This window comes from Symphalangus syndactylus, chromosome 8 (assembly GCF_028878055.3).
Source record: "Symphalangus syndactylus isolate Jambi chromosome 8, NHGRI_mSymSyn1-v2.1_pri, whole genome shotgun sequence".
Lineage (NCBI taxonomy): Eukaryota > Metazoa > Chordata > Mammalia > Primates > Hylobatidae > Symphalangus > Symphalangus syndactylus.
This window is the reverse complement of record NC_072430.2, coordinates 121,786,482-121,795,617: the sequence shown is the minus strand read 5'-3', so window position 1 is coordinate 121,795,617 and position 9,136 is coordinate 121,786,482. Positions and strand designations below refer to the sequence as shown.

At 43.2% G+C, this 9,136-nt stretch overlaps 1 long non-coding RNA gene across 1 annotated transcript; it reads left to right on the top strand.

The window, feature by feature from the left end:
• Positions 1-3,620: 3,620 nt before the first annotated feature.
• LOC134737414 (uncharacterized) lies at positions 3,621-6,786 on the top strand. The gene is made up of 2 exons (XR_010122304.1): positions 3,621-4,066; positions 6,670-6,786. It is a non-coding gene; the product is annotated as an uncharacterized lncRNA (long non-coding RNA).
• The last annotated feature ends 2,350 nt before the right edge of the window (positions 6,787-9,136 follow it).

Here is a 9,136-nt window from a genome sequence, read left to right as displayed (position 1 = left end):
CAATAATTTTCACCTTGCAAAATAGTTGCAAGAATTCAATAATATAACACCTACAAATTGCTCAAAATGAGCCCAATAAATATTAGCTCTTGTTATTATACAAAATTAACATATTTATAGTATGACAAACAGGCATTACTAAGTATCTTAATTGACACAAACCATACTGGAATAATATCCCTATATGTCATTTGTAGTTTTTGTGTGTTAACTTCTAAGGCTGGTGGTTAATAGGATATTCTTCATGGGATAGTGGTGAGTCTTTGGTATGAGTGACTTTACTTCCTTCAATGGATAGTCTCCTGAATTCTCTAATGTGCAGTCTCCCTGCTATCCCATGCCAGCTGCTCAGGTAGCATCATATATGGAGGTCCTAACAGGAGCACAACCTTGATCTAGACACAGTCAAGGGATATAACAGAGGAATAGATGAGATGCAAACTCTGCCTTCAAGGTGCTTACAATCTAGTGAGAAAACAAGGCAAGGCTCCCCAGACTGCAGTATGGTAAAATGTTGTATCTGTAACAACAACAAAAAATATACTTAAAAATGAGAGAAGTTTATCTAATTCACTCTGTAGATGGAGGCTTCAGAGAAGCTGTAACTCAAGACCAATTTTTAAACAGAAATTTTATATGAGAAAGATACGGGAAGGGTATTCCAGGCAGAGCAGGAAACCTGCAAACGCACTGGAATATTATGCCCAGGACACACTGGGTGTCTTCAGGAAGAGGGTGGCATGGTTAGCGCAAAAGCATGGTGACTGGCAAATGGAATGAGATGAACCTCATTCCATGTGGGGTTAGATGTGGGGTTCTCAACTAGATCTACCATTAACTGGCCATTAGAGCTTGGGCAGGAATCCCTCTATATCCTTGAGCTGTAAAATGGAGGTAGGTGTGGGATGTAGACCTAACCTACAGAGCTCATGTGATTATGGAACTGGGATCTCAAGGTATGGTGAATTTTGGTAAGATTCCATATCTAAGCATTGCGGTAGAGAGAGGGGTTAGTTAGTAAAGGGGCTGGATGGACTGAGCTGAGTCTCTTTCCCAGGGGAGGAAAAGCTTTCCTCTCTAGAGAGATACACAGGCAAGGCGATTTTAGAGTCCTCAGTGAACTCACTTTTGGTGACCTGAGAAAGGGTCAGTGAGTACGGGGAGGGTCAGTAAGATGAGTTTAAGAACAAGCTGAGAAAATATGATACCACAGGAGAATCCGGGAAAGAGCAGCCACCAGCAGAAAACTCTGGCACCCAGTTACCACCAGTAAACAGCCAACTTGGAAGCAGGCAGGGCCTTCCGTGCTGAGCTCAAAGCAAGCAAGCGCAATGGGACAAAGAGGTCCTGGGGTGAGGGCATGGAAGAGGAGGAGGAGGGGTCCTGCCCAGCCAGCAGCTCTGAAACTGCAGCTCCATCCCACTCACCTTCCCTGATCTGTCCTCCACCCTGCAGCCTGACCTCTTTCTCCCAGGAAAGTGGGGGCTTCTCCTCCCCCTCCCCTGTGTGACAGCCTGGGCTGGAGATCAGGGCAGAGGTTTTGCCATGGTTAGGTGAATGTATGACTGTTTAGGCCCTTGGATATTTATCGGTAAAATGGAGATAATCTATGCCTTACCTGGCTCACAGGGTTTTGGAAAGGAGCAACAACAAAGTCATGTAAAAATGGCTTATACTCTGTGTTTGAAGCATGATTATCATCATATCAGACCCTAATTTGTCTTTACTTTCAAGTTCTCTCTCCTGCCAAGATACACTGGAATTTAAAACTGAAAAGAGCAGGGTATCTTGTTTTACTAGGCTTCCTTATCAGTATTCCTTCGACATCTTAACTGGTACTATTTCACAAAATGTAAACATATTAGGAAAAATTATAAAAGTCTATAAAATGAAAAATCGGCTAGCCCAGAGCAAGAAACCAGCCCACAGCTAAAACTAGCTGCACCCTTGTACCCCTTGGCTTTTGTTGTCTGGAAAACTCTGTACAGACCAATCTGATTGCACACAGAGTCCTGTGCTATGAAATAGCAGCCAAGGGCTCTGATGCCAGCCTCACAGCCCTGTGCCTGTCTGAGCTTTGCTTTCCATGGAAAAAAGGTTGGTCTAAAAGATCTACCATAACACCATATTTGGAGCATCTATACTGTCAATATCCCTTGAGCATTTTCTGTATTCCTCAAGCTGCCTGGGACTTGGGGTGAGGATCGGGGAGTAGTTACGAAAACCTGGGACTTGGGGTAAGGAAGGGGGAGTAGTTACGAAAAGTGTGTGCATTCTACATCAAGAATCCTAGGGTAGTTGAGGGAGCAAGATGCAAACATGTACATACACAAACAGAAAGTTAGCAACCATCTTCTGCTCTCTTGTTTTCATCAGGTGCTTGGTGCATTCGCATATTATGATGTACAAGTTCCAGAAGTAACCTATGAAGCAGGAAGGGACTGGAGGTGCAGGGGAGTGGGTTTGCATAGGCATTTTATAGAGGGAAACACTGAGGACTCCCAGGATGAAGAGAGTCCTGAGCTAGAATGAAGAACCTGGCTCTCGTGGCTTCTGCTATAAGCAGATGGTCTGGCTTCATGGAAAGCCCATGGACTGTGGAGACAGCCCCACATGAGAATTTTCCCTAATGTCTAGTGACTTTGGGTGGGACACTACATAATATTGGCATTTTGAAGATGAGCTCCTGGGCTCAGGTGGGGCTGTGAGGATTTTGAAAAGAGATGGTGTGTGTGAAGTCTCTTGCATACAGTAGACAGAGGAAAAGGAGCAACATGTGCCCAGCCTCAGGACATGGGGTTAAAGCCTACCAGGGAGGGGAAGCTCTGGCACGGTCTGTCCTGCTCTCCTTTTGGTGAGCCAGGGCTACCTAAGGTGGCAGTGATGCAGCTTGGCTGCTGGGGATGGTGAGAGCAGGGTAGGTGCAGAGCCTAGCTGTTTGAAAGGACACCGTTGAGCCTGGAGAACATGCTGCCTTCTTTAAGGCCTTGAGCTCATTGTTCAGTTCTCATTATCTCCACTGAAGAGAGGAAAAGGGGAGAAGAGGGCAGGGCAAGCATTTTATTCCCTTACTCATCATTCCTGCAAGATAAGGCTTCATCAAGGCACATTTGAATTAAGGTGTATCCTCCTTGTTGCCCAAACAGCCAGCCAGTATTTATTGAGTACCTGCTGAATGCACATACTATGCTAAATGTCCAGGGAGTTTACCATGTATATGAGAGAGAAAAAAGAGTGCACGGCATAGTCTGGCACATTGGAACTGAATCTTGGCTCTATTATTTACTATGTTTTGGGACAAGCTACTTAACCTATATGAGTTTTAGTTTTTTTAAACTACAAAATGGGGATGATGATTCTTACCTTGCAAGATTAATATGGATACTGAAATAGAAACATATATGTTTGGAACACAATAAGAGCTGAATAAATGGCAGTTGTTGTTCAGTTATTACTGTTACTGTATGATAGAATTAGAGACTAGCTACAGGCTGAACTATGTAGGTAACTTTGAGTAAAGAAGTTGTTAACAGCAAGAACATATCAATACAGCAAGAAGTAATTGCTGGGCAGACTCTCTCTGGATGATGTGTGATTTGAGTTCAGCCTTGAGATCTAGAGTGGATTTGGATTGGCAGAAGGAAAAGAGAAGATATTCTGGAAGAACAGAAGGAACAAAGTCATGGAGGCAAGGATGCACTGAGCATATGTCGAAGGCAGGAAGGGGCCTGAACCAGGACTGAGGCTGTAGCACGCGGGAGCAGACTCTGCACAGGAAAGAGAAACAAGATAGAGGAGTTCATGAACACAGTTCGAAGTCCTGGACTGAAGCTGCAAGCACCCGGGAGGAGCTGTCTCAGATGGAGGAATAAGATGATGAAAACAATCAGAAAGCCACACCCAGTGTAGACTGCAGCAAGGACACATGGCTTAGTAGGGCAATGAAGAGCCTGGTGTAGTGAACTAGGCAAATAATGACAGTCACAGGTGACGGAGATGGAGGAGCGTAAGGCTAGGTGACAGCTATAAGACCATTTTCCTCTCCCTATCATGGCTGCCAGATCAGGTATACATGCTCCCACCCTTTTTCTTGGGCTTCTAGTATTTTGAGTGACTGCAAGTGCTGGGCAGCAGTGCTGATGGCGGTGAGGTGGAAGCTTTCAAGTCAGAGTTAGTCAGACGTGAGCCTATATAAGATTTGAGGCAAGGACGAACCACACTTCTATTAAAAAAAATCATTCATTACTTCTTTCAAAAAATAGATACGGAGTGCCTAGAACACTGGAATATTGTTCAAGGTGCTGGAATGCTGCAGTGAATAAATGAAGGGCCTGCCTACCCTTATGGAGTAATTTTCAAGTTGAGGAGATACTAAAAACAAAGTAGTTAAGATATGTTCGATGGTGATAAGTGATTTGGAGAAAGACACAGCAGGGTGCAAGGGATAAAGGTGCTAGGATAGGTAGGTCTTATTATTAATACTTTATATGGGCTGGTTGATATCCTTGCTGATAATGAAACTTCTAAATTGATTCCTGAAAAGATCAAGGAGACCTTGGCCTTGGGGATACCTGGGGAAAGTGTTGCAGGCAGTAGGAGAAGGACTTGAGGCAACAAGGTCAGGGTGGCTGGAATGCAGGGACCCCAGGGGAAGGGTAGTGGGAGATGTAGTGTGGAGATCTGGCTTCTGTGCCACGCTCAACCAGAGGAGGTGGTGTGGGATGGGGTAAAAGGAGTGAGATGGGGTGAAGAACCTGTGTAAAGAGTCTGGCTCCTCTGGGTGACATGGAGAATCACTGTAGAGATCTGAGCCAAGGACCGATATGATCCAATTCATACTTTAGATGATTCATATTCATATTTTAGATGATCCAATTCATATTTTAGATGATTGCTATATTGAGAATCAACAGCTGGGGGCATGTGAAATGATATACCTCATCTGTTTGAAAATCAATAAAGTATCAGGAAAATATTGGGCATTTTTTTGAACATTTCCAATATGCCAGGCTTTATCCAAGCACTTTTTAGAGAAGGTCTCAGTAAAAACATACCCTAAAGCTTTGAAGAGAAAATGCAGTTACTCCAAGTTACATTTGAGGAACGTGCTTAGTAGGTATAAAAAACTTACCCATAGTTGCACTGCTAGTAAGTGATAAAAGGCAGGTCTGATTTCAAAGTCTATTCCCTAACCAGAAGCCTCTCCCACCACTGGTTTTGCTTTGCCTTTCAAAGTTGAAATCATCCAGATTCTTCGAAAACAAAAGTTGAATGGACCTTGATAAAAGAGGACTCTGATAGAGGGTGTCCAATCATCAGCTAGGACTTTTTTCAAAATGCTTTGAAATTTTTGTTAGATACTGAGAAGTGCGTACTTGGGTAAAGGGTTTATCTGAATAACGCAGAAGGTTGATGATTGATTCTGGCCCAGAAGCCGGATCTCTGGACTCTTCAGCCATGGCGCCATGGACAGAACGCTAGGATGTATGCAGGTAACACAGCTGTCTGTACTGCAGCCGACCCCCAAGAATGGGTTGATGTCCTCATCAGGCAGAGGGATTATTCTTGTCTAATACAAATAAGAAAACCAGTCTGCAATGACTAATTTTGTCACATAGCCCTTTGAATATGCTTGGCAAAGAAGATTCCTTAAGTGCAAAATAACTGTCCTGTTTTAATTTCATATTGAACAGATTGGTGTTGGCTATTTGGCAATCAGTCCAGTTGGAGAAGTTAGCTATTAGAGTAGAGTTACATCTTGCACAGGGTTTCAGAAATTTACTTACAAAACTTTTGCTTTCCTAAAGTTAAAAAAAAAATCCCCCAATTGTGGAAAGTAAAACTAGCATAGAAAATCCTTCGGAAAGTTTCTTCATTGGAGAACGGTGTACCATTGCTCAATAAATCCAGCACAGTTACTTTAACCCCCAGCTTTAGAGTTAAATGTGCATATGATGCAAATGAACTGTTTAAATATCTACAAGTCTATGAATTGAAGGAGTTTCTAAAGGAACACAGATGCTTGGGCGTGTTTTGACCAGGGAGAGGACACCTATGAATTTTAAGGGGCATATAACTCAATTGCTTCCTCACCCCTTCTCTGTCCCACTTGTATCTTTGCTTGGAAAACTATGTTCCAGATTTTTGCACATCACTGCCAGCCATTGGAACAATTTCTCCTTTTTATTGCTTTAAAGGCAGGATTTTAACCCTCCTCCTAGGGGGTTGAAGAGTTCTCTACTCCTCTCCATGTTTTATTTATTTTTAACGCCTTCTCATCTGCCTTGGGTCATTCTGGTAACCCTGAGTTTATCCTACTTCTCTGTGACTCAGTTTCCTTATCCACCACGATTGTCAAGATGCTTTCAAGTCATTCTAGTTTATGATTCTGATTTAAATCTCTTTAGACTTATTTTATTAGATTATAATTAAAGTGTGTCGAGAGAAAAATAAAAAGTCCCCATGCTACACACATTTGGTGAGAGGAAAGGGCCATGACTTGTTTCTTTCCAATGTAAATGTTTATGTCTTTAGGTCCACAGTGTGTGTGTGTGTGTGTGTGTGTGTGTGTGTGTGTCTGTGACTAGCTGCGGTAGGAGCCACATGAACTTGTGTGTAAAGAAATCATACTTTCTTCCCTGAGAAGTTCTTTTACTTTTCTCTTTTCAGGAGAATTAAGAGAAAAGAGAAAGACATCTTCAAAACCTTGGTGGAACAGCTTCTAGACCTCCTTCTCAGGATAGGAATGACATTTAAAATAAACATCTCCAGGCTGGAATGCAGGAACCCAGCATCCATTTGTCCATTCTTCTCCCTCTGGGTAGCACCACATTTATATCCTGCCAGACAGATGTGTCTGATGGCCTCCAGAGAAGGGCATGTCACCCCACTCTCAGAGCACTCGGTCAATGGTCCCAGTGTCCGAGGAACTTGTCAGTTGTGAAATTCATTGTGTACCCTGACTCTCCTTTGCCACATTATTAACCAATGTTGCCTTGCTCATTCCCCAGTGGACTTGCAGAACAGATGGCTATTATCTTCTGCAGGGCAGAGCATGGGGAAGCAGACGAATCTTTAGACGAAGCCAGTCAGTTACTTCCTTCCGTCCATCATCACTCCTCTTAATAACCTCCTCCATCCCCATCCCATATCCACACCACATAAATTCCCATTAAAATACTAGATAGAATACATGATGAAATAAAACACAGAGCCTGTTAAATCTCTTTAAGTCCTCCTGCAGCCAGCCTTTTGCCGGGGGCAAATGGGCCTTGGTTACCATTTTTTCTAATCTAAGTCTGATTACCTCTGAGACAACAGGTGACTGTATAGTTAAGACCAGCAAAGTGCCAGGTAGATGGCAGCAGCAATTACGTGCATGAATTCATAAGCAGGGTTCACATGAGAACAAAAAAATTCTCTCACTGTGGCAGCCCCCAAAGCTGTCCAGGGTAGATTCATCTAGATTGTTCTGATGAATAATTTTCTCTTGAGGTCACATGATCCCAAAAGCCTCTAGGGTCCTAAAATATCAGCATGTAAAGGACAGACATTGGTATAACTCAAGTGAAATATATATGCAAATAGGCAAAGTGAATTTTTTACATTTTGTTCAAGTCAATGGTGTAGGTTTTGATGGGATGAAGCAGTAAGGGAGGAGTATTATGATACATTTAGACAGGGAAGAACAGGGAGAAATTATTACCTTTTATTGTTCTTATTGGCTTAGGAAAAAGACTTTATGGAAAAGGGCTCTTCTTAAAAGCTTCTGAAAAAAATGAGAGGCCAGACCCTTGAAGAAAAAGGTAGAATAGCTATTTCTCAGGGATGGTATTCTGCCTGGGAAAAGTTTAGGGAGGGGCAGGGAGTGGTAATTTAGTTGGAGAACCGAGCAGAGGAGCCTGAAAAGAACAAGAGAAGAAGAGACTAGGAGAATGACAAGGAGTGAGTTTATTCAAGGCTGTGTAGGAGTGAAACTTGGTTAGTTCTACTTGAGGTTTTCAAAGCAAAGGCTGAGCATGGGAACCAGATCGCCTGCAGGCCAGTTTCCCATTCAACTCCCACCTCTTATCTTTCGAAGCCAAAAGCAGAACGCAAGAACCTTGAGGTAAAGGAGTACTAGAAGCTTATTTTCTAGCCTCCTGATAAATGTTTCCATCACCTGTACAGTGGCCCTACCACAAGGCTGTCCTGGCTCAACTCAAACATCATCATTTCAGGAGCCATCATTAGCTTCCAGCCCACCACTCCACAGAAAGATGGCCCTAGCCATTTGAAGACTTTCTTTCCTTCTTCCAAACCTGGGCCACTCTGGATTTGGACTTCAGAGCTGCCCTCAGTTTCAGAGATAATAACCTGGTGAGAAAGTACCTCCTGGTTTCCTTAGTGCCAGGAAGCAATGCCACAGCTGTCCCTTTCTAGCTCCATTCCAAGTCAATGTGCTGGCAATGTAGGGAAGGCTCTCTAGGTGTCTGTCTCATTGACGGAGGCTTACTGACTGCAGTTGTTATTACTCCCTCACTTTTGAAAGATATTTTTACTTAATATTGAATTCCAGGCTGATGGTTATTTTCTTTTGGCATTTAAAAATACTATTCCATCTGCTGTTAAGTATTTCCCAATGCCCATGACGTAAGAAGATGAAAAAGATATGTTTGGATTCTCAGCGTATTTCGAAATGCATTTATTTTTAAAGTGAAGATAAGTTAAAGATTTTAATATTTTCCAAAGGAAATGGTTTTCTTGAAGTAATAGGACAACTTTTTTATGCTCTTTTTTTTTTTTTTTTTTTGAGACGGAGTCTCGCTCTGTCGCCCAGGCTGGAGTGCAGTGGCGCAATCTCGGTTCACTGTAAGCTCCGCCTCCCGGGTTCACGCCATTCTCCTGCCTCAGCCTCCTGAGTAGCTGGGACTACAGGCGCCCGCCACTGCACCTGGCTAATTTTTTGTATTTTTAGTAGAGACGAGGTTTCACCATGGTCTCGATCTCCTGACCTCGTGATCCGCCCGCCTTGGCCTCCCAAAGTGATGGGATTACAGGCTTGAACCACCGCGTCCAGCCTTTTTTATGCTCTTAATGTTAAAGGAAGAGGAGAAAAAATCAGCCGGGCGCAGTGGCTCACGCCTGTAATCCCAGC